Source organism: Bos indicus, chromosome 6, assembly GCF_029378745.1.
Source record: "Bos indicus isolate NIAB-ARS_2022 breed Sahiwal x Tharparkar chromosome 6, NIAB-ARS_B.indTharparkar_mat_pri_1.0, whole genome shotgun sequence".
NCBI classification, from domain to species: Eukaryota; Metazoa; Chordata; class Mammalia; order Artiodactyla; family Bovidae; genus Bos; species Bos indicus.
In genome coordinates, this window is record NC_091765.1 from 110,518,080 (window position 1) to 110,544,438 (window position 26,359).

Consider the following 26,359-nt stretch of genomic DNA (forward strand, 5'->3'; position numbering starts at 1 on the left):
AATGGCAACCCACTCCAGTATTCTTGCCTGGGAAATCCTATGGACAGAGGAGCCTAGCAGGCTACAGTCCATGGGGTCACAAAGAGTATGTCATGACTGAAGTGACTGAGCATATTGCGCTATGGGCTTCCCTGCTGGCTCAGCTGGTAAAGAATCTGCCTGCAATGCAGGAGACCTGGGTTCGTGCCAGGGTCCAGCCCCGGTGAATCCAGGGAATTCGAAGTGGGGATGGCGTCGGCGAGAATCAGGAAACAACTGCTTAATAAAACGTTAATTAAGGATATAAAGAGTGGTGAAATAAGGATAGCTCAGCAAAGAAATTCAGTGAAGAAAAGAGGCTGAATAATTCAGCCAGAAGGAGAAAGAAAGAACGACATGAGGAGACCAAGTTTAAAGTATTTTTTATACCTTAAGTTACACATAGAGGATAATGGGGGAAGGGGTAGAGTCATGCAGTAAGCCAGGCTTTCTTCCTGCAAACTTATCATATGCAAAAGTTTAGGTGATTTGCATCATCTTCTGGCCCGGAGGCCTGTTAACATTTTAAGACCCTTTCTTCAGAAAACTTATTTTTCTCTAAAGGTGATTAGTCAAGCACCACCCTCCAAAAGCATTAGATAAAGTTGCATTCCTACAGAGCAAAGGTGTGATGGGCTATAACAAGACAAAGAATTAACTCAAGGGTCCAAGGTTACAAACATTAAAGCTACTACTTACACCAATCATATTAATCAATACACTGCCAGGGACACAGCAGGTAAGGGATATGGAGACTTAGCAGCAAACATTGGCCCAACAAGTGAAAAACCCTTCACCAATACAATTTCTAATCAATCTTTTAACTGCTCAAAGGAATCTGTGTTTAGACAGTTTAGAACATCTCATGCCTCTCACAGTTGGGAGGCTCTGAGCAATCACATGTGGCCGGAAAAACCTATTCAGGCAGGCTAGAGGATTTCCAAAGGAGTTTGTAGGTTGAAACACTGTCACACCCAGGAATTATTAACTGGAGCTGTAAGCTAACTCTTTTTTCAGAGAGAGGTATTGGGGGACAGCCCCCCATAAAGTCAGAGGTGTAGGTGAGAGCAAAAAGCAGAAAGTAGGCAGACTCTTGTTTTGGGGGTAGATGCTCGAGAATTTCCAGGGGGACTCCTGAGGCTCGATCCCGCCTTTGCGTATGCCGAGCCTCCTTCCTCATGACCTTTGTCATGGGTGGAGCTCCTGCTCCCGGCATCTCCCCCTTTTTTATTTCTTAAAACAGCCAGATGCAACTCATCATTCAGATGCGAGCTTCTGAATGTTCTGCTGAAGAATCCTGACAATACAAGGAAGAATGATTATGAGAAGATTAGACAGAATGTTTTTTCCAGAAATAAAGTTAGAGAAGGTGTGAAAAAAGTCATTAGCTGCTCCAGCAGCAGTAAAATCCAGTTGAGAGTGTTCCAAATTCTGTATTTGATTATGAAGTTTCCCCAAGTCCAGGCCAATGTCGGAGCTGTTCCAAACACCTGAGATATGATTTTTTATTTTTTCCCATTCAAAGCCTGGCTTACTGCAGGTTTGATCCCTGGGTTGGGAAGATCCGCTAGAGAAGGGAACAGCTACCCACTCCAGTATTCTGGCCTGGAGAATTCCATGGGATCGCAAAGAGTCGGACATGACTGAGTGACTTTCACTCACTCATACTGTGTTATAATTGGTTGTGATATTTCCCCATTTACTCTGGGGCTTCCCAGGTGGCACCAGTGGTAGAGAACCAGCCTGCCAATGCAGGAGACATAAGAGTCTTGGGTGCAGTCTCTGGGTCAGGAAGATCCCCTAGAGAACAAAATGGCAACCTGTTCCAGTTTTCTCACCTGGAGAATCCCAAAGACAGAGGAGCCTGAAGTGCTACAGTCCATGGCGTCGCAGAGGCAGACATGAGTAAAGCGACTTAGCGTGTACACCCCATTTATTCTATTTCCCCAACTAGACTGAAAGTTCTTGAAATAGGAACTATGGCTGATGTATGTGGCCTTCTTAATGTTGGGACAGTCCCTCTGACACAGAGATGCTTATTAAACGATGAATGAATGGGCAAATGGATATATAAGATCAGGCTTTCTCAGGGACATATGTATGTTTCTGGCCTATTTGTATTTTTAATGTAAAAAAAAAAGCAAGTCATAGCAACAGTGTAAATATAGTCATTTTAATATCTTTCCAGTTCTATTAATGGAGAAGATTTAGCTTCCTCTGGGCAGTAACCAATAGTAATAAAAAGGCATAGAATTGATTTCCCAATTCTCTGACATAATGTTTAAGTTCAGTAGATGAAATATGCTCAGTAATGAAAATAGATGTCCTAAATGTCCAAAAATGTATTAAACTTTATATTGTTGTTGTTAAAATGCTAAGAGTGTTAATAATACTAACTGTCTAATGAGAAAGAAGAAAGGAAGAAAACCAAGAAGGAAAATTTAATAAACTCTTAAGGAAGAAAAGTTACTCGGCTTAGAAATACATACTGCATGTGTGCTCGGTCATGTATGACTCTACGTTACCCCAAGGTCGGTAGCCCTCCAGGCTCCTCTGTCCATGGTATTTTCCAGGCAAGAATACTAGAGTGGGTTGCCATTTTCTACTCCAGGGGATCTTCCTGGCCCAAGGATCAAACCCACATCTCCTGTATCTCCTGCACTGGCAGGTAGATTCTTTACCACTGTGCCACCCGGGAAGCCCATCTTTGCTACATATTCATGTAAACTTTATAAAGTTCAACTTAACGTTTAATTTCAACTATTGTCAAATGACTACTCATTCTCTTTTCTAAGCAGATGATCTCACCTTCTATCTCATGAAGGCAATATCATACCCAGTTGCTCAGTTGTGTCTGACTGCTTGCAAACCCATGGACTCTATGGACTGTAGCCGGCCAGGCTCCCTGTCCATGGAATTCTCCAGGGAGGGATACTGAAGTGAGTTGCATTTTCTTCTCCAGGGGATCTTCCTGATCCAGGGATGGAACCCAGGTCTTCTGCACTGTAGACAGATTCTTTACCCTCTGAGCCACCAGGGAAGTCAACAATCAAAACCCTGGAAACTCACCTTTCTCGACCACAAGTTTTCCTTTCTACAAAGTAGAATCATTATCTCTTCTCCCACCTAAAGTGCAATTCCATTATTTTTAACTTTTCTAAGGGATTATCTATCAGTTATCTGTTTCTTTAATATATTTTCTAATCTCCTTTGCTGTTTCTTTCTCTCATCAAAAGATAAACGTTCTCAAGTTTGCCCAATTGAGATAAAAGGCATACTTTGTTCCTTATCCCTTTCCAGCTAACACTTTCTACACACTACCTATCTCTTCTTATCCAAAGTCTGAAGAGAATTGTCTACTCTTACTGTCTCCTATACATTTACATGCCCATCATATCATACATGACCATGTATGAATGCATTTTGAAATTAACAGACGTTTTCTGTCTTATTTTACTGATCATTCAGCAATGTACTTACAGCAAAACTACATACATCTATAGCTACAGTTCCAGAGCTCCCCAGAGAAACCCAGCTCCAAAATGATTCCACTTCTTCCCTCTTCAGCCAAGAGGTCCAGACTAGGTCAGCACCACAATAGCTCCTTAATGTCTATGTGCTTTCATAATGGTTCGAATTCCCTCTGACTAATCGTCTATATACAGAAAGTGAAAACCGTGCAAGTGTTAGTCACTCAGCCGTGTACAATTCTTTGTGACTCCAGAGACTGTAGCCCTCCAGGCTCCTCTGCACATGGGAATTCTCCAGGCAAGAATACTGGAATGGGTTGTCACGCCCTCCTCAAGGGAATCTTCCCAAACCAGGGATTGAACCCAGGTCTCCTGCATTGCAGGCAGATTCTTTACCATCTGAGCCACCCAGTGCACAAATCTGATCATAGTTTATACAACTTATAACATCTAAGGACTCTCAGTTGCTCATTTGATAAAGTCAGTGTCTCATTTGGCATAAATAGATCTATAAATTTTGCTCCCTGCATTCCCTGCAGACTTCATTTAACATCCATTGTTGCTGTTCAGTCACTAAGTCACATCCAACTCTTTGAGATCTCATGGTCTACAGCATGTCAAGCTTCCCAGTCCTTCACCATTTCCCAGAGTTTGCTCAAACTCACGTCCATCGAGTCGGTGATGCCATCCAACCATCTGATTCTCTGTTGTCCTCTTCTCCTCCTGCCTTCAATCTTCCCCAGCATCAGGGTCTTCTCAAATGAGTCAGCTCTTCACATCTGGTGGCCAATGTATTGGAGCTTCAGCTTCAGCATCAGTCCTTCCAATGAATATTCGGGGTTGATTTCCTTTAGGATTGACTGGTTTAATCTCCTTGCTGTCCAAGGGGCTCTCAAGAGTATTCTCTAAAACCACAATTTGAAAGCATCATAGTCCAGTCAAAATAGACTTCTTTCAAGTTCCCCAAATGCTAAGCTCTCACCAAACTCCAAACCTCACACATCCTGCTACTTTTGCCGGAAACACTTTCTCAGTCACCTTTCTTTGATGAACTCTTATTAAATCTTTCAGTTCAGTTCAGTTCAGTTCAGTTCAGTTCATTTGCTCAGTCATGTCTGACTCTTTGTGACCCCGTGAATTGCAGCATGCCAGGCCTCCCTGTCCATCACCAACTCCCGGAGTTCACCCAAGCTCATGTCCATCGAGTCAGTGATGCCATCCAGCCATCTCGTCCTTTGTTGTCCTTTAGTCCTGTACAAAAAAAAAAAAAATCTGATCAGACTCTATGGTTGGTTCTGGTTTCATAGAATTTTTGAGCATTAGTTTACTAGTGTGTGAGATGAGTGTAATTATGCGGTAGCTTGAGCATTCTTTGGCATTGCCTTTATTAAGCTGCATTAATTCATCAAACAATCCATGAGTTAAACACAGATAAGAATAAAACAGAATCGACTTCTTTCTTTCATTAACCCAAGTTGATCTTCAGTTTAGAAAGGTGAGTATTTCCATGGTTTTCCCATTGAGAGGAATTATGAATCTTCATTTTCTCTGCTTGAATATGAATTATTCCATTTTCTATATATGAGTGTTGTTGCTGTTCAGTCACTAATTGCTAAGAGTGCTGAGAGTGGAGGAAATAATTTCAGCAAAATGATTTTTTCTTTTTGGTATTTGTCACAAAAAGTGGAAGAAAATGTTATCTGTGGATAAAGTAAACAATGACAGTATGTGATGAAAAATTCTATGAAACCAGAACCAACCATAGAGTCTGATCAGATTTTTTTTTTTTTTTTTGTACAGGACTAAAGCAAAACAAAGTATGCCTCCTTGGTGATTCAGACAGGAAAGAATGTGGGAGACCTGGGTTCTATTCCCAGTTGGGAAGATTCCCTGGAGGAGAGCATGGCAACTGACTCCAGTATTCTTGCCCGGAGAATCCCATGGACAGAGAAGCCTGGCAGGCTATAGTCCAAGGGGCCACAAGGAATCGGACATGACTGAGCAACTAAGCACAGCAAAGCAAAACTAAATAAAATACATGTTTGCCCCACCTGTCATTGGTACACCGAAAACAGTGTGGAATTTTCCCAAATTAAATTTGTTAACATGATAACCTGTTAAGTAAAATAGTTTAATTTTGTCTCCAAAATCAAGTAAAGTTGTCCCATACTGGAATGCTTTCATAAATTGCATTATTATTTTCCATGATTTTAACTACTCACAAGGGTCTTTCTTCTCAGGGTGAACATTCTATCATGGGCTGTTGCAATTGTTTAAATGGGAGACGCTTAAAACATTTTCTGTCTTCTTAGAATGCCAATGACTCTCCTAACACAGACTCAGATATGAATAACCTCAGCTGAAGCTATAAATGGGAAGTATAAATTATGTCTCCAGATGTAGAGGGTGTTTCCCACTACACAATGTTCTCCTAATCTAAGAAATGGTACTAATGAGATGGTTCCTGGTTTCAAGGCAAGCTTTTCCACCCTTGGAAATCATATAAATATGTTATGATCTTAATTTTTAAGTATGATCTATAATTTACTTTGAAAAAGAGAATAAAAGATGATGAAGTGATAATTGCTTTGGATAAAATATAAATGCCACGGATTTTTCCAAGGTCAAGATTTTCCCAATTGTTTGTTTTTCTGCAACTTATTTCAGTCCTGTATCTTAATTCCCATTTGTAGAGCATCTTTCACTTCCCATGTGGCTCAGTGGTAAAGAATCCCCAGCCAAAGCAGGAGACTCAAGAGACATGGGTTCGATCCCTGAGTTGGGAGGATGCCCTGGAATAGGAAATGGCAACCTGACCCAGTATTCTTGTCTGGAAAATTCCATGGCCAGAGGAGCTCAATAAGCTCACAAAAGAGTCAGATAAGATTGAGCATCTTTTAATTTTGGTGTACTCTCACTGTACCATATCATCATTTAGGCATCATAGCGACATATGAGGAAAATGTTACTATTATTCCTCTATTATGGGTGAGGAAACCAAAGCCCATCAATTAAGCCAAAAGCCCATAGATAAAGTGATTCCTTGACCAAGGTCATACAGCTAGTAAGAGGCAGAACTGAAATCGGAGCCCAGGCTGACCTGGTGCCAAAACTAATGCCTTTTCTAGAAATCTTTATTGTCACCAGTCTTTGATCTCCATCTCGTTACTGGATCTCCATCCAGTAACCCTGAGGTTACTGGAGAATTTTCTATGCATAAAAAGGTTTTCTAGTTTCACCATCAGTAGATTTAGAAGACAGAGGCCAGATCTTATTACTCACTACATCCACAGAGCCCAGTAAAGGACTGAAAACAGAGAATCAATCCTTTAGAAAACCTCTGACCTAGGGACTGAATTCCATACTTAACCTATGCTCATTAAGTCCTATTAGAGGGGGAAGAAGAAAATGGAGGTAAGGACCTTCAGTCCAATCCCTGGACCCCAGGATGGAAGCAAAGGAAGGAAAAGAAGTGGGAAGGCATGGAGGATGGGTGAGGAAAATCCCCAAGCTCCCCAGAGGAACTCTCGTATTATGTGGTGCCCATAAAACCCACTCAAGTTTTGGTCAGCTTCAGAGGGGACTTAGCGGGACCAGGATAAGAAGAGTAGGTCTGAAATAAAAAGCCCAGGAGCAGAATAGCTGTACAGAATTTTATGAAAATCAGCAGAAGCAACTAGAGGCAGAGGAGACACAGTTTCTTAAAGCTAACTTGTTCTGCTCTCAGGCTGTCAAAGTTTTACATCTTTAAAGATACTTACGAGAAATTCATCAGTCTTAAAATCAAAACTAATTAGCATCCATTGAGTGTCTGGCAGACACTCAGCTAAATATTTTGCATGTGTTGTCTCCTTTAATCCTTACAACAATCCTAGGTAATAGTTATCATCATTGTCCCTTTTTTAGGTGAGTAGGAAGATGGTCAGAGAGGCAAGTAACTTGTCCAAAGTCACAAAGCGATAACTTTCTAAGCATAAACTTTCTCTTTTGTATAACAGAGATTATTGCAGCTCCCTATTGGGGGTGATGTCAGGATGAAGAGAAAATGTATGTATTGAAACAGAGTCCTACATACAACAAATAACAGGAGTTTGCTCTATTATTTAAAGCAAAAAAAAAAAAAAAAATTATAAGGTATGAGTGTGGGTGGCTGAAGTCCCAGTTTTTCCATCCAAATATAAGATTCAAACACTTGCTCTGACATCTTCATTTGTGTGCATTATCTTGACTCTAAATTGCCCCTACTTCCTTGTCTCTGCTGCTGCTAAGTCGCATCAGTCGTGTCCAACTCTATGCGGCCCCACAGACTCTAGGTGCTGAGAAAAGTAATGAAATATGCCTCGTGGAGCAATTATGAGAATTAAAAGAGGTTATGCATTTTGGTAGAATTCCATCAATGCACCCGTGATCTCTGCCTCCTGGGTTATGCCCTGTGTAACCTCCTGAGTGTGACTGGGATGTGTGACTTGATTCTAACCAATAGAATATGTCAAAGGTGATAGGCTATCACCCCCAAGATTAGGTTCCCTTCTATAAGACTTTATTTTAGCAGAAGAGGGAAAGAGATCTCCCTGCTGGCCTTGAAGAGACAAATAGCCATATTGAGACCTGCCTCCAGAGGGGGCAATAAGTTGGGAAACTGCGGGCAGCCTCTGGGACCTGAGCGTGGCCAAGTCACAAAGCTGCAGGGAAATAACCTAAGTGAATTTGAAAGCAGATTCCTTCCTAGTTGAGCCTCCAGTTGAGAACACAGCCCAGGAATCACCTTGGTTGTGGCCTCATGAGTCCCTAAGCAGCACCCAGCCTGAATTCCTGACCCACAGAAACTAACAGATAGATGAATATGTGTTGTTTTAAGCTGACAACTTGTGCTAATTTCATAATCAAAGGACAACTCATGTTTGCAAATAAAACATCTGGCACAGAGCCCTGCACGTGCTAAGGCTTCAAAAATATTAGCACTGTTTTCTACATATACCAAAAAACAAATGTTTATAAAGATTTGTAACAAACCTAGATAGCATATTAAAATGCAGAGACATCATTTTGCTGACAAATGTCTGTATACTCAAAGCTAAGATTTTTTCCAGTAGTCATGTATGGATGTGAGAGTTGGACTATAAAGAAAGCTGAGCACAGAAGAATTGATGCTTTTGAACTGTGGTGTTGGAGAAGACTCTTGAGAGTCCCTTGGACAACAACAAGATAAAACCAGTCAATCCTAAAGAAGATCAATCCTGAATATTCTTTGAAAGGACTGATGCTGAAGCTGAATTTACAAAATTTTGGCCACCTGATGTGAAGAACTGACTAATTGGAAAAGACTCTGATGCTGAGAGAGATTGAAGGCAAGAGGAGAAGGGGGCAACAGAGGATGAGATGGTTGGATGGCATCATTAAATCAATGAACATGAGTTTGAGCAAACTCCAGGAGATGGTGAAGGACAGGGAAGCCTGGCATGCTGTGTTGGAGTCTCAAAGCATCAGACACAACTTAGCACCTAACAACAGCAATAAAGATTTTTACTCATGTATAGTTTATCTTTACAAATGACTACTTGGATACAGTTACTGGATACATGCCTTCTATATACTTAAGGAGAATATCTTCTTAGAATTTCCACAGTTAACTTCTCCTGAATAAGGCCTAGAATTACAGAATTCTACTAGTAACCCTGTTCCACTGAATTGTAACAAGGCCTCAGAGAGATTGTGGGTGTGTAAGATTCAACTATAAAGTATTAAGGGCTTTCAACAAAGAGGGATTCTATGGAGTAAGTGGGTGGAAAGAGACTATATAATAAGCCATGTTATTTTTTTTTTTTAGGTTTTCATCATATTATTAAATGTCAATTTTAGGCAGATTGAATAACAGTAGCAAACATTTTGTTTAACAATCATGAAACAATATGCATATGCTTTTTAGAGCCTCTCTAACAGCTGGTTGGAATTCAGCCTGAGACAAATTCATAAACATGTTATTTTATAATCTGCTTAGTGGGTCATTAAAGAATGAGGCTGGATTTATCTAGCAATTATTCAATGAGTGAAAATAGAATACCTTCAAAATGAAGGCTTCTCTAGGGCTGTTTGAGAGCTTCTTTTAAGACCACTGGACTCTTTAGAGATGCTGTTGACATGACAATGACTACATTGATAGAAGCACTAGATGACAGGCCAAAAGGAAGCTGTTTTTCTTTTTTTAATTAATTTTTATTGGAATATAGTTGCTTTACAATGTTGTGTGAGTTTCTACTGTACATCAAAATGAATCAGCTATATGTATATATCCCCTCCCTTTTGGACTTCTCTCCCATTCATGTCACCACAATGCCTTAAGTAGAATTCTTTGTGCTATCCAGTATGTTCCATTAGGTATCTATTTTACACACGGTATCAATAGTGTACGCGTGTGAGTCCCAATCTCCTACTTTCTCCTACTCCCCTTCCCCCTCGGTATCATATATTTGTTCTTTAATCTGTGTCTCTATTTATACTTTGAAAATAAGATCATCTGCTTTACCCTGTCTAGAAGTTAACTTTTTAAAAATTAACTCATCCATCCTTTCAATAAATAAGCTTTAGTACTTCCCATAAGTCAGGAAAAACAAACACAGAGAAGTCAAAGAAGTTTAGTGACTCAACTAATATTCTGCATTTGCAAAGAAGAAGAGTTAGGACTCAAATCCAAGGCTCAACTCTGCTAAGTTGGTTCAAAAGTGTCTTCTGACCACAAAAGAATCTACTCATTTCTGTCATAATGATGTAGTTGCAACTCCAAGGGGAACAGAATTTGGTAAGAAAGAATTCATTCCAAAAGACCAATGATGACTATCATTTGGGATGCTCCAATCCCCATACTTAAGCTGATGAGCCCAAAAAGAAGCATCTCATCATTTACTGTCCAATGATTTTCAATTGACCAGTCACTCACGTTGAGGTTTTTGTTTATAATTGTATCACTTTATACACCTTGCCCTGAAGTGTGCTCTCAAAATATACTTTCTTAGAAAGCTATCAGGGACCAAGAACAGCAACAAAAGTCCCACACCACTTATTTCAACATCTTTACTATAGTTGATTCTTCATACTAGCTACACCAAACATTCATTTAGTCAACAAATGTCAATAGATCACCTCCTATTAGGAGGCAGAGTCAGAAAGGAATTAATTTCCATTCACAAGAATAACTCTCAGTTGCTTCCCCTTGTGCTATGCACATCTCCCATCTCTTGCCTTCAAGTCTTTGCTGTAAACGGCTTCTAATTTTTGTTGCAGTACCCTAGCAAAAGCATTCTGTTATTTCCAGATGTTGTACACAGATTGATATACTTGGCTTCACTGATCAACTAAACAGGCATGGAGAAGAATAACAGAAAAAAGTAGAGACATTTGAACCTATGTCATGTAAAGGTGGTCATGTAGTTGAGTGACTAATAGGTCCGGCTCTGCAGCCAGATTACATGGATTCAGGCTCCACTCAATAGCATGCATGATCCCAGGCAAGCTACTTCACTTAACCTTGTATCTAAAAGGAAAATATTTACAGTAATAATAGTAATAGTCAGCTCATAGGGCTACTGGAAGAGTAACATAAATGAAAAGCTTAGAATAGTAATTGACATTTGGTAAGCACTCAGTAAGTGCTGAAGCTGAAGCTCCAATACTTTGCCCACCTGAGGCAAAGAGCCAACTCACTGGAAAAGACCCTGATGCTGGGAAAGATTGAAGGTATAAGAAGAAGGAAAAGAGAAGTTGTTCCATCTCTCTGTAAGAGATGGTTAGAGAGCATCACTGACTCAATGGACATGAGTTTGAGGCAACTCCAGGAGACAGTGAAATACAGGGGAGCCTGGTGTGCTGCAGTCCATGAGGTAACAGAGTTGGAACCTTGTGATTTAGTAACTGAACAACAACAATAAATGTTAGCTATTGTTATTACAAAGAATATTAAATATTTCTGTCCAAACTCTCCATCTCTTTGTACAGCATGTACATTAACTTTCCCTAGCACAGTTGAAAGAATTAGCTATAAAACCTTTTATATTTGGTGTTTTTTGTAGGAGTAATTCCAAAGTCATTATCATAAACATGGATTACTATTTTACTATCAGGGTAATAAGAAACAAATGTTATTTTTAACCGAAGATTTAAAACATGCATTGTGTTTTTTTTTTTTTCTTTTCCTTCTGACTCCTTCCCATCCTCACCATCACTGTTAAAATTGATTGATTCTTCTCTAAGTCCCAGCCATTTCTGCTAAGTTCCCTTTCTACTCTAAGTCCTGGCTCTCCAGCCCCACTGTGTAGTTTTGTATTCTGGCTCTTCTACATCCAGTCTATGAGAACTTGGAGATGAACTTAACTCTGTGCCTCAGTATTCTCATCTGTCAAATGGGGGTAAATATCTGAACCTAGTGTTTTCAGGCCAACAGAATACTTTGCACATATAAGTTCCCATTAAATCCTAGCTGCTATTTTCATCCTGGGAGCAGGACAGTTTCTGACATCTTAGCTGTTCGGTTAAGACACGTTGAATTTACTTTCCACAAACAACAGGAATGCATGAAAGCTAAGTTGCTTCAGCAGTGCCTGACTCTTTATGACCCCATAGAAGGTAGCCCCCAGGCTCCCCTGTCCATAGCATTCTTCAGGCAAGACTACTGGAGTGGGTTTCCATTTCCTTCTCCAGGGGATCTTCCCAACCCAGAGACTGAACCCACAGGAGGATGCGTTGCAAAAAATGCAGAGTTCCGTGAAGCCTAAGCATATGTGGCTTCAGCCGCGGTGGCCAAAACTCTCTCCCAGATGTCAAAGCTCTTCTGCTCCCAGGCGGAACCTGAAAGCCAGGCTCCACAGTTCACTTGACAACTGAGGCCAGTAAGCCGCCTTAATTTGGAAAATTCCACTCACGTTCCTCGTCTCTGGCTCTCCACATGTCCCCAGGGCTTTTATGCCAACCTTGAATCCCAAATATTGAAGAAGAAGAAAGGAGGGAATGGAAAAAAAAAAAAAAAAGGTAGAGGAAAGGTCGGAAATTTAAACTGAATTGTTTGGTAATGGAAAGTCCCTTTCAAGTCTCTTTAATTCTTTATTTGGATTCCATTGAGTGTGTGCCAAGAGGGAAAAAGGAAAGGTTAAATCCTTCTATCAGATCTGGCAAAGTTTCTCAGCCAAGCAGCTTAAGAGACGGATTAGCTCGCCTGCAATGCCGAAGTGTTAATACACAAGGTGCCTGTGAGCCACGCAGACCCCCTCCTTGTGGGCCTTGGCATCCTTTGCAGGAAGAAATTGGCCCACAAAGTGACAGACCCCCAAGGAAGTGCAAAATGGTCCCTCTGTACAGGGCCGAATGGGGCCCTGGGTACATTCACCCTTTCAGAATGTGATAAATATCATATCCTCCCAGAAAAATATTCATACAGGATTTTGCCCCAAAACTCAAGGGAGTTAAGGACCTCATGTGTCCCACTCACAAACTCCTGGCTTAAAACTTTGAGAACATTTTTTTTTTGTTTTTGTTAAAAGTCTGACTGTTTTTCACACGTTTCCTCCTGGCAGGCTTTTCTGGAGTCAAAACACCCTTTTTAACTAAGATCAGATCTTGAATTCAAAACCTGCTTGTCAGTGGCCCAACGTGTCTGTGTTTAATTCAGCAAAAGAGTTGAGTTTAGTGAAAGAAAAAGCAACGTTAAAAATCCTAGTCTTTGGGAGACATACAGGACTTTCACATTCACGCGCTTCACTCACAGGGTGACCTCACACCTTCAGTTGCCCAGGACAGCCCCAGTTCCTGCCCTTTGCCCTGACATCCTTTATACATAACCCACTTCCACACTCCAAACATCCTGGCTTGAATAATAAATGATATTGTCATCTTATACAGGGCAGAGTTTTAAAATACACATTCTCTCCTCCTTTTGTTACAGTCCAGATAAAATAAGCAAGCCACATACGTGACTTAAAATTTTCTAGTAACTGCACTCAAAAAGGTAAAAGGAAAGAAATAAAATCAATTTAATCTATTTTAATCTAAAATATGATCTTTTCAAAAATCAGTGTGAAAATATTAATGAGATACTTGACCTTCCTCTACTCATATTGTCTTCAAAACTTACCCATGGCATATACTGAATTGGATCAGCCATATTTTGAGTGGTCAACAGCCACACAGCAAATGTCTGGTGTACTAGATCACGCAGTTCCTGATCAGAGCAGACTGTCATAGAGTCCTTTACAAGGGGTAGCTAACAAGTCTGTGTCTGGATAAACTTGATATAAGGTGAAACACACTGAAGTCTCCACTTTTGCAGTCCCCAGTCAAAACCTGAAATTCATCATCACCTTCACCCATAATCCATCACTCATTCTAATTTCCTGGGAAATTAGTTTGGCTTCATTAATAGATCCTCAGCCTTTGAATTAACTCACAATTTTAAAAAATTTAAAAAAAAACTATAATTCAAAAAAAAAAGTGAATGAGAAACCACAATTTTCTATTGTAAGAAGGAATGAAGAAAGGGGAAAAAAGGAAGGAAGGGAGGGCGGGAGGGTGGAAGGAAGTGGAGGGGATAGAAAAGACATGAATTATCCATCCACCTGGCCCCTTGCATCAACATACTCTGGTACATTAACCATTGAATTTATTGTACGCTCTACTGTTAGTCAAGGTATTCTGACTGCCACCCTGACTTGGCTGTCCCTATGGTAACTATGTTCCGTTTGCTTCAACTGTTCAATGCTGCCACCTGGACTTTGCTATTTCAGAAACCCATCAGTCTGTTTGATACTGGAGAACTCCCGTCCATGGCAGAGTCTGTCATGTTCAGTGATGGCTCACAAGGGGTTGTCCTTAACTACACATTTGAAACTGTAGTTAATTCTCTTAAACATCACACATTGTTAAAAGACCAAATGTATATAGAATTCTTAAGACAAAAAAAAAATACTAGTTTAGAATAACTGATTTAGTAATTTGATTCTCCCAAACATTTCTCTAATTTTGAGCTGAGACATTCTCAGTCTTACCTGTGGAGTGCAATGGTGCTTCACAACTTAAAGAAGGGTTAGTCTCAAGGCCCTTGTTCTCAACAGAACACCACTCCGGGGTCTGACCTACTCTCCTACACCTTCCAGCTAATCTCATGATTGTATTTTGTCTTTAGGCATCTCAGTTCAGTTCAGTTCAGTCGCTCAGTCCTGTCCGACTCTTTGTCCCAATCTATTTCTAAAGATAAGAAAATGCCTTTTCCTGCTAATCTGTAGACCTTTGAACTTGATGAGCTTCTGCATTCTTTTCATGCACAGCCTACATCTTATTGAAATTATAGTAAACTGAAAGTCAGTTTGCCTTCATGGCTTTAATCTAGGAGAAATGAATATTTCCTGCCATGACAGTAAACAAGGATGTCACAGTCATCAGCAGAGATTTCAGCCCTAAGGGCACTTAGGAAGATGAAGAATACCAGCCCTCAGACTGCAGCCACTCCCCACAGTGAGCCCTGAGGAAAGGAAGCTCAGGATGTGAAAACGCAGGATACTGGCCCAGGATAGCAGAGATGCATATGAAAGGATTGGTTTCAGTGAACCCAGCCTCCTGCATCATCCCATACAAGGAAAAGCACTGAATTCCTTCACGTGGAATATCTAATTCAGTAGTCAAGACTCTTGAGAGTCCCTTGGACAGCAAGGAGATCAAGCCAGTCAATCCTAAAGGAAATCAGTCCTGAATACTCATTGGAAGGACTGTTGCTGAACCTGAAGCTTCAATAATTTGGACACCTGATGTAATGAGCCAACTCATTGGAAAAGACCCTGATGTTGGGAAAGACTGAGGGCAGTAGAAGGGGGTGACAAAAGATGAGATGGTTACATAGCATCACTGACGATGGATGTGAATTTGAGCAAACTCCAGGAGACAGTGAAGGGCAAGGGAGCCTGGCGTGCTCTAGTCCACGAGGTTGCAAGGAGTCAGATACGACTTAGTGACTGAACAACAACAAATACAAAGAAAGGTGCTAAAATACTTAACCTGGGATATCTGGTTTTCTTTAATTAAAAAAAAAATCTTTTGATGTTCAGCCTACCTGCCCTTTATTACGAAACTTCTATAGAACCAGGTTCCTTCCTTTGCTTCCTCAGAGCAGTTCTCTCAGGGTTATTTAAGATGCTGTCTCCTGGGTTTGAAGTCCTACAAATTCCCACCAAATAAAACATAAGTCTCAGCTTCAAGCTGTGAATATTTTTTTAAGTCGGCACCTATTTACAACATCAAAGGCTCTCCACGGCCACTATAAATGATACACTTTCTCCACAATTGCTCTATTTGATTAGCAGTAAGTTGAATTCTCATTTATTAACACTTTCTCATCAAAGCAGTTTCCTACATGGTCATGTTCACCTATGCACGCGTGTATGTAACACACACATGTACATATTAATACACGCACATATTCTATTATAGATTCACCCACTCTCTTGTGAATTCTGATGTTCTTAAAGTATGGATTTTGTATGAATTTTTTTTCTCCTTCCTCTCTTTCTATACTCTTTTCTTTCTTCTTCGCCCTTTACCACTGAGTTTAGTCTTCCTGATAGCTCAGTTGGTAAAGAATCCTCCTGCAATGCAGGAGACCCTGGTTCCATTCCTGGGTTGGGAAGATCCACTGGAGAAACGTTAGGTTACCCACTCCAGTATTCTGGCCTGAAGAATTCAATGGATTGTGTAGTCCATAGGTTGCAAAGAGTAGGACATGACTGAGTGACTTTCACTTTCACTGAAATTTGCACATAATAGATACCCAATAAATCATTCTTGGCTAACTGATGCAATGAACAAATTATAACAGGGAAAAGATTTTTTTAATCCCTTAAAAAAAAAAAACACCTCACAGCCAAATATTTAAACATCTAAGAGTATTTTTTTAATTCTGCTAAGCTGCTGCTGCTAAGTTGCTTCAGTTGTGTCCGACTCTGTGCGACCCCATAGACGGCAGCCCACCAGGCTTCCCCGTCCCTGGGATTCTCCAGGCAAGAACACTGGACTGGGTTGCCATTTCCTTCTCCAATACATGAAAGTGAAAAGTGAAAGTGAAGTCGCTCAGTCGTGTCCGACTCTTCGAGATCCCGTGGACTGCAGCCTACCAGGCTCCTCCGTCCGTGGGATTTTCCAGGCAAGAGTACTGGAGTGGGGTGCCATTGCCTTCGCGTTTTTTAATTCTAGTTGTCACTAAAATTCCTACTCAACAACCTGACACCATTTTTTAAAATTTTATTTTTATTTTTTTAAAACTTTTTGTTTTATATTGGAGTATAGCCAATTAACAGTCTTGTGATAGTTTCAGGTGGACAGGAAAGGGACTCAGTATAGACGCAGATGTATCCAGACTCCCCCAAACCCCCCTCCCATTCAGGCTGCCACATAACATTGAGCAGAGTTCCCTGTGCTATACAGTAGGACCTTGTTAGTTATCTATTTTAAACATATCGATGTGTACATGTCCAGCCTTTACTCACTATCTCTTCTTCCAATTCTTCCCCCCTGGGAATCATAAGTTTGTTCTCTAAATCTGTGAGCCTCATACCAATTATAATCTGGGAAACTCTATAACATAAAGCTAATTCTGTTAAATGGTTAACGGGACAAAAATTACAGTCTCTGAGAACTTTAACTTTGAATCCCCAGTTCTGAGGATAATTAAAGTCACAGCTTGAATGCTGCAGGAATAACTATTTGAATTTAATTTACTATTGTGTGCAATATAAGGGCCAATTACTTCCCCCCAGCATTTTGGACTTTGATATAATTCCTTATTCTGATTTAAATTTACTTAACTGTCAATATTTTGCAATCCAAATAGAAATTAGCTTTATGTGATTTTACCCTAATAAAACCAACATTCAACAAAACTGTAATTGCTCTCATTTTGCTTCTATCAAACACTTTGAGTTTGTTTTATTTTAGAAATATGTGTCTGTCAGTATCAGTAAACCCAAAGTGTTCCTACTTGTTGTTGTGTGACAAAGTCATGTCTGAATCTTTGCAATCCCATGGACTGCAGCACGCCAGGCGCCCCTGTCCTTCACTGTCTCCCGGAGTTTGCTCAGATTCATGTCCATTGAGTCAATGATGCTATCTAACCATCTTATCCTCTGCCACCCCCTTCTCCTTTTGCTTTCAATATTTCCCAGCACCAGGATCTTTTCCAATGAGTCAGCTCTTCACATCAAGTGGCCAAAGTATTGGAGCTTCAGCTTTAGCATTAGTCCTCCCAATGAAAATTCAGGGTTGATTTCCTTTAGGATTGATTGGTTTGATTTCCTACATGTCCAAGAAACTCTCAAGGGTCTTCCGTACCACCACAATTCAAAAGCATTAATTCTTCAATTCTCAGCCTTCTTTATGGTTCAACTCTCACACCTGTAAATGACAACTGGAAAAATCATAGCTTTGATTATACAGACCTTTGTCAGCAAAGTGATGCTTCTGCTTTTTAATATGCTGTCTAGTTTTGTCATGGCTTTCCTTCCAAGGAGCAAACATCTTTTAATTTCATGGCTGCAATCACTGTCTGCAGTGATTTTGGAGCCCAAGAAAAGAAAATCTGTCACTGTTTCCATTTTTCACCTCCCATTTGCCATGACATGATGAGACTAGATGTCATGATCTTAATTTTTTGAATGTTTGGTTTTAAGCCAGCTTTTCACTCTCCCTTTCTACCCTCATCAAGAGGCTATTTAGTTCCTCTTCACTTTCTACCATTAAAGTGATATCATCTGCATATCTGAGGTTGTTGATATTTCTCACAACAGTCTTGATTCCAGCTTGTGATTCATCCAGCCTGGCATTTTGCAGACCAAAAGCCTTAATTATCAAGTGGATCCATCACAACTTGCTTTTACCCTTGGTTTCTTCCTTCCTTCTAACCTGAAAAGGCAACATAATATAATCGAAAGAATGCTGGGTCTTGAGAGCATTTGATTTGGAACCAAGCTCCATATGGGACGTTGGATGCTTACCATGTATCGAGGGCTGTTCTGAGTACTTCTCAAACATGATCTCAATTAATACCTGTAAAAACTCATCTCCCCATTTTGCAAATAAGGAAGCTGAGGCCTAAAGAGATCAAATAATATGCTCAGGATCACACAGTTAGAGAGTAAAATGTTCATCCCAATTCATGCAACAGAGTTGCAGGTTCTACTGCTCTTAACCCCTACTCACTGGATGCTGTAAACTAGAAGTGGCACTTCTGATTCAGGGACCATACAACTGATTCAAGCCCATTGTTGTTAGTGGCTCATTATATCCCTGACCCCTAAACTTGTCTTCTTTCTGACCTGAGCAGAAATCACCTAAAACTAGTATGTCAGCACTTTCCAGAGATCCAACTCGCATAATCCTGCAAAATAAATATTGAACCAGCCATGAGGAGCAGTCTGCTTGCCAAGCTCACTCTCAAAAGTTTGGCAGGCTAAGTGTCCCAGGACAGCTCTGTAGGCCCAAGTTCTGGAGCTCTTCATGGCCTCTGGTTGACCACACATGAGGTTCAAAGAGCCAGGGAATGTCCCAAGGGGCATCCCCATCAGGCCTGCAGGCAAAGGCTCCAAATGCTTAGCAATCCCTGATTCACAGGACAAAGCAGGAGCCCCTATTGCCTGGGTCTTAGGACAATATTGTTACTAGTCCAATGTCCAGCCATGAGGAGGAGGTTGACCTGAGAGCAGAGAAGAGTGATGGAAAGACCATACTGGCAACATGCACATTCCCACAGGTCAGATCATCCCCCTGTGCTTTTACATGACTTGAAAGACTTTGCTGTCCATCCACTAAAGCTTACCTATTCTTGCTTAGGCAATTTTGAGACAAGTACCTGTCTCTTGAAACAGAATTCTGAAGATTGCACCAATGAAAAGTTTCATACTGCTGATTTTTCTAGGGTTTGGCTTTGTTTAAAAAAAAATTCAGAGGGCTGAAGCCAATTGAGAAGCTGAGAGTTTAAGATCATGAATCAGGACACATCATGAATGAGAACACATTCCCATCTGCAGCTTCCTAACTGCATGACTGTTAGCAAGTTATTTCACTTTTCTTGTTCAGTTTACTCACCCTGTTTAAAATCGCACACACACACACATACACTGACACTCGCTATCTTCCTTTCTTGTTCTATTTTTCCCATAGTACTTTTCATTTCCAATATACTAAATAATTTACTTATTCATTTTGTTAATTGCCCTTCCTACTAAAACATAAGCTCCATCCAGATGCAGCTGGATTTCCCTGGTTTAGAATGGAATTCAATACATAAGGATTCAATACATATTTGTGGCAGTTGCTGCTGGATGTATTATGTGAGTTGATTAGACCATATCAGTAGTTACCCTTTTGAGATTCTACCAGCACTGTGAATCCAGGATGACAGTATTAGAAAGGCCTTAGGCTAATTTAAATGGTACTAAAAGCATAATGGAGATGATACATTTCAACTATCATGGTGCTCCTCTAACACATCTACTATTTCATTAAGCCAGAGACTTTAATGCTGATTAAAATTGCTACTTATAATCACTTTTCACTATCTTCATAACTTATATGTGTCTCTTATTTAGTGAAAATGACAATGTCATTAGTACGATCCAAAGTGCAGTTTTTTGAGTAAGCAAAACAAGGGAGATGACGGAAGAAAAAAGCTGCTAAAGAATTTTTTGGTTTGTCATTTTTCTCAACTTAACTAATCTTCTCAAACCATATTCCACTACCTTAAAAATGGTCATGGCATAAGATAGCACACATATATAGCCTAATGCGTGTTCGACAAATGTCAAATCCTTATCCCCTTTACATGGTGGAGAGCATCCTTTCCCAGCCTTAGAATCAAGGATTCTACGTTGCTGGAATTTTACAAGTATTCAGTTCAGTCAGTTCAGTTCAGTCACTCAGTCATGTCTGACTCTCTGCGACCCCATGAATCGCAGCACGCCAGGCCTCCCTGTCCATCACCAACTCCCGGAGTTCACTCAAACTCATGTCCATCGAGTCAGTGATGCCATCCAGCCATCTCATCCTCTGTCGTCCCCTTCTCCTCCTGCCCCCAATCCTTCCCAGCATCAGGGTCTTTTCCAATGAGTCAACTCTTCGCATGAGGTGGCCAAACTATTGGAGTTTCAGCTTTAGCATCAGTCCTTCCAATGAACACTCAGCACTACTCCCCTTTAGGATGGACTGGTTGGATCTCCTTGCAGTCCAAGGGACTCTCAAGAGTCTTCTCCAACACCACAGTTCAAAAGCATCAATTCTTCAGTGCTCAGCTTTCTTCACAGTCCAACTCTCACCTCCATACATGACCACTGGAAAACCATAGCCTTGACTAGATGGACCTTTGTTGGCAAAGCAATGTCTCTGCTTTTGAATATGTTATCTAGGTTGGTCATAACTTTCCTTCCAAGGAGTAAGTGTCTTTTAATTTCATGGCTGCAATCACCATCTGCAGTGATTTTGGGGCCCCTCAAAATAAAGCCTGACACTGTTTCCACTGTTTCCCCATCTATTTCCCATGAAGTGATGGGGCCAGATGCCATGATCTTAGTTTTCTGAATGTTGAGCTTTAAGCCAACTTTTTCACTCTCCTCTTTCACTTTCATCAAGAGTTAGACTTGTTTAAATACAGAATTTCTAAAATATTCTATTCTCAGCTTAAGAATTCATGTTTAAAAAACTTTCAACAGACATGTAAGATTCAATGAATTTCCACCAAACTAGCATGGACTCAGTCCTCATAACAACACTGCAAAATAGGTTGAGGAGAGAGCTCAGAAAGGGGAGTAAAGTTCCATGGCAACAACACAGAATCAGCTGAACTCTCTGATTCTAAGGATAAACAACCATTAAGGGGGCATTCATTTGATAGTTTATTACTGATTACAAAAGAGATAGTAGGCAGAGGTGGAGGAATGGGAAATGGTCTCAGAAGAAACAGAATAAGGGACAGTGGGAAAAAGTGACAGAGCAGGTAGATATTACTGTTTTTGTTCAGTCACTAAATTGTATCTGACACTTTGCAACCTCATGGACTGCAGCACACCAGGCTCCCCTGTTTTTCACTATCTCCCAGAGTTTCCTCAGATTCGTGTCCACTGAGTTGGTGATGCTATCTAATCATCTCATCCTCTGCCACTCCCTTCTCCTTTTGCCTTCAGTCTTTCCCAGCATTAGGATCTGGGATACTAATACTTTGGCCACCTGATGCAAAGAGCACTTTTGCATCAGGTGGCCAAAATATTAGAGCTTCAGCTTCAACATCAGTCCTTCCAGTGAATATTCAGGGTTGATTTCCTTTAGAATTAATTGGTTTGACCTCCTTGCAGTCCAGAGGATACTCAAGGTTTTTCTCCAGCATCACAATTCGAGAGCATCAACTCTTCGGGGTTCAGCCTTCCTTTTGGTCCAACTCTCACAACCATACATGACTACTGGAAAAACCATAGCTTTGACGAGATGGACCTTTGTTGGTATAGTGATGTCTCTAGTTTTTAATATGGTGTCTATGTTTGTTATAGCTTTTCTTCCAAGGAACAAGGGTCTTTTAATTTCATGGCTGCAGTCACCATGTGCATCGATTTTGGAGCCCCAGAAAAGAAAATTTGTCACTGTTTCTACTTTTTTCTCTTCTATTTGCCATGAAGTGTTGGGACTGGATATCATGATCTTAGGTTTTGAATGTTGAGTTTTAAGCCAACTTTTTCACTTTCCTCTTTCACCCTCAAGAAGCTCTTTAGTTCTTCTTCCTTTCTATTAAAATGGTATCATCTGCATGTCTGAGGTTGCTAATATTTCTCCTGGCAGTCTTGACTCTAGCTTGTGATTTATCCAGCCAGGCATTTCACATGATGTGCTCCGCATAGAAGTTAAATAAACAGGGTGACAGTATACCGCTTTGACATACCCCTTTCCTAATTTTGGATCAGTCAGTTGTTCCAGGTCTGATTCTAACTGTTGCTTCTTGACCTGCATACAGGTTTCTCAGGAGTCAGGTAAGGTGTTCTGGTATTACTGTCTCTTTAAAATTTTTCCACAGTTTGTTGTGATCCACACAGTCAAAACTTTAGTGCAGTCAATGAAGCAGAAGTAGATGTTTTTCTGGAATTCCCTTGCTTTCTCTATGATCCAAAGAATGCTGGCAATTTAAATATTTTAGCTAATGATATTCATTTTTAGTACTGACTGAACACTTGCTACATGCAAGGCACTGAGTACTTTATATATATCATGTCAATCTTCTCAAAGCTTTTCATCTTTAACCCACCATGCCAATGAGAAAACTAAAACACAAAGAAGTTAAATACATTTCCAAGGTCTCATAGGTATTGAAACGGCCACTGCTAACTCCCTGGAGCTCACCAAGCCTTAACTTTCAATATTCCATGCAATACTTAGAGGTTTAATACCTATTCAGCACTGCCAAGAATCTTGAAGAATCTAACTCAATGATCTTCTAAGATGAGGCTTATGAGTATGATCCATGCAAGTAGAGGCTGGTAACTAGTAAAAATCAACAGGAACCGTGTTAACAATCTTGGACACTGCAAAAAACAAAAAACAAATAGAAAACAGTAACGAATATAAAATAATACAGGAGACAAATACAAAAAGTGTATACAAAATAATACAGATTTGTTTTCTAATAGGATCATTAAAAAACAGAACACCAGACCTGCTGTTGCAGGGGGAAAGCAGAATGAATCCACAAGTACTGAATGATACTTCCAGGTAATAGCCACTCCTTTCTGCTAGGTCATTTTATTTTCAGCTGTCATGCCATGGGCGTATACTATATTGCTTTTATAGATGAGAAAACTGAGGCACAGGTATGCTTTCTGCCTCACCCAAGGGCACTGGTCTAGCAAAGAAGACAGCCTCATTTGAATTCAGGTCTGTCTCCAAAGCCTTGTCTGTCTCTTTCCCGTTCAAGACTATATCAAGAAGGAAACACAATTTCACCTCTGCTACGAGTCAGGCTGTCCAGTGGGTACAAAATGGAGGCTAATATGATATGATGTCTTATGTATGGTGTGGCACCAAATTACATTTCAGGTTTGCATACAGAATTTACGTAAACCTTGATCTTTATAGTTATCATCTGTAAAATTTTAATAATAGTGATAATGATTATAATAACAAAACCAGCCTTACAAGATCATCACAGGGATTACAAAAGCTAGCACATATAAAATTCTCCACACCTAATCAGCATTTATACAGGTTTGTGCTCTCACTAAAATTAGTGAACTGGTCTTGGATTTTCCACTGAGCAGCTGAGAGGTCTTGGTGAGTGGATTCCTCTCCTCTAGGGCTCTGTTTCCCCATCCACACAGGGCAGTGGACAGATGCCTTTAGGAAGGGCCCACCCCCAAAAGGCACAATGGAGATCTCAAACAGGAGCTAGCAAATACCCACTCTCATGAGAGGGTACTGAAGGGGGAGAATAAACCTTGATCTACTCAGGAAGGGCCCACCCCCAAAAGGCACAATGGAGATCTCAAACAGGAGCCAGCAAATACCCACTCTCATGAGAGGGTACTGAAGGGGGAGAAATAAACCTTGATCTACTCAGGAAGGGCCCACCCCCAAAAGGCACAATGGAGATCTCAAACAGGAGCTAGCAAATACCCACTCTCATGAGAGGGTACTGAAGGGGGAGAAATAAACCTTGGTCTACTCTCTGATACAACAGGAGACCGAACCCTCACCACCCACCTCGCTGGGATCTGGGAAGGATTAATGAGACATAATGCTCAGCGTTCTGCCGAGAGCTATTACTGCCTTACAGAGGGAAAAATCCCATTGTTGCCAGCAAACAAGACTGACAATTTGATGAGGTGTGAATATTTTTAGTGTAACAGCATGTAAACACTGCTTTTTTTCATCCAAGTCGTCATTCTGTGCACACACCCTGATGCATTTTTATGAGGCCATTCTCTCCATGGCTGTAAATACTCTGTGCTTGCCCTTTTCCAGGAGCTCAAAGAATGTGCCGATCAGGGGCCCCTGCCGAACCTCTGAGCTGATTCCTGAGGCTCACCACATTCTCCGGGAGAAATGTTAATAGGCATATTCACATTTCATGCTGATGTGCTTGCCTTCCTTCTAGCCAATACAAATTGTACCAGGCAAGGCCAGGGGCAAAAGGAGTTCTCTGTGGGAGAAGGTTCAAGCTGTCTGGCAGTGATAAATAGGAAGCAGCATCGTGAGTACCAAGATGTAAAAGTGGGAAAAAGGCAGGAAGCCCGGTTCCAAGTTCTGTCCCTGGTGCACTTGCTTAAAAAAGCAGAAGACTAAATCCTCAAATGGATACCTTTTTTTTTTTCTTTTATATTTTTATGTAGACCATTTTTAAAGTCTTTATTGAGCTTGTGACAGTATTGTTTCTGTTTTATATTTTAGTATTTTGGGAAAGAGGAATATGGGATCTTAGGTCCCCAACCAGGGATCAAATCCAAACCCCCTGCATTGGAAGGTGGAGTCTTAACCACTAGACCACCAGGGAAGTCCCAAACCAATACCTTTTCGAGAAACAATTCCACCATTCATTCCTTTGACAGGCATTTACTGGGCACCAAGTGCCAGATCCTGCACCACTGACTAGGATACAAGAGTGAAAACAACTTAGCTCCAGCCTTTACAGGGATTGTATTTCAGTGAGGGACTTGACAAATAAACATGACGACATGTCAGGGCTAAGTGTTCAGTACATGAGCTCTCTTCCCTCCCATCCCTCTGTCCATAAAACCCCTGAAGTGTCATCTTCCTCTACAACATCTGTGAAGGAGGTGGTTTGTCTCATATCTTCCTTGGATGTGCATGCATGGCAACTGTCTCCGCACTTGATATCTGTGCCACAATCTCACATCTAAGACTCTAGGTCCTTGACAGTCTGGTACTCTGTTACCACTCTGATGAGGGCCTTGAGCCATGAGTGAATGAGGGGCAGGTCAGGCTCCCCCTCATCACTGCTGCATTTCCTACAAGACCACTACACAGAGATACATGCACAAATCTAAAGTCACTGAAGAGTGACAATCACAGAAAGTAAACATATAAAAACATACACTGGAGATCAAACCAGTCCATCCTCAAGGAAATCAACCCTGAATATTCATTGGAAGGACTGCTGCTGAAGCCGAAGCTTCAATACTTTGGCCACTTGATGCGAAGAGTCAACTCATTGGAAATGATCCTGATGCTGGGAAAGATTGAGGGCAGGAAGAGAAGAGGGTGACAGAGGATAAGATGGTTGGATGGCATCACTGACACATGGACATGAGTTCAAGTCAACTCCAGGAGATGCTGAAGGACAGGGAAGCCTGGCCTGCCAAGGTGCGTGAGGTCAAAAAGAGTCAAACATGACTGAGTGACTGAACAACAACAACACCAAAAGCAGCAAATCCTGCCATGTCTACCCCCAGAACACCCCCAAACAGCCACTTCTCCTACAGCCAGTGAGATCACCTTAATCTCAGCAACTCACTATGATCTGCAATTTGATGAAATAGACTCATAACAGATTTTTCAGATTCTACATTTTACCCTCCTATCTCCTAAAACCTATTCTCCCTCAACAAACAGAACAAGTTTAATAAACATTATTCAGATCACATCTGTATTGCACAAACTCTCTTATATTTCCATAACAACTAAAACACAAAATCTTCACCATGGTTTTCAAGATCTGGCTCTTGCTGACCTCTGCCAATCTCTCTCTGGCCTCTCTCTCTTACCATCTGGATCCAAATCACCAGCCCTTTCAGTGCCCAGAAGTTGCTCAGTTTGTTTCCACCTTTGGGTCCATGCATTAGCTGTTATTTTGTCTGGAA

General features: G+C 40.8%; 1 long non-coding RNA gene across 1 annotated transcript; it reads right to left on the reverse strand.

Moving 5' to 3' along the window:
• Window positions 1–426: 426 nt before the first annotated feature.
• On the reverse strand, window positions 427–26,359 carry LOC139183681 (uncharacterized). The gene is made up of 3 exons (XR_011567276.1): window positions 26,264–26,359; window positions 22,934–23,068; window positions 427–4,739 (listed from the first exon to the last, which is right to left on the reverse strand). It is a non-coding gene; the product is annotated as an uncharacterized lncRNA (long non-coding RNA).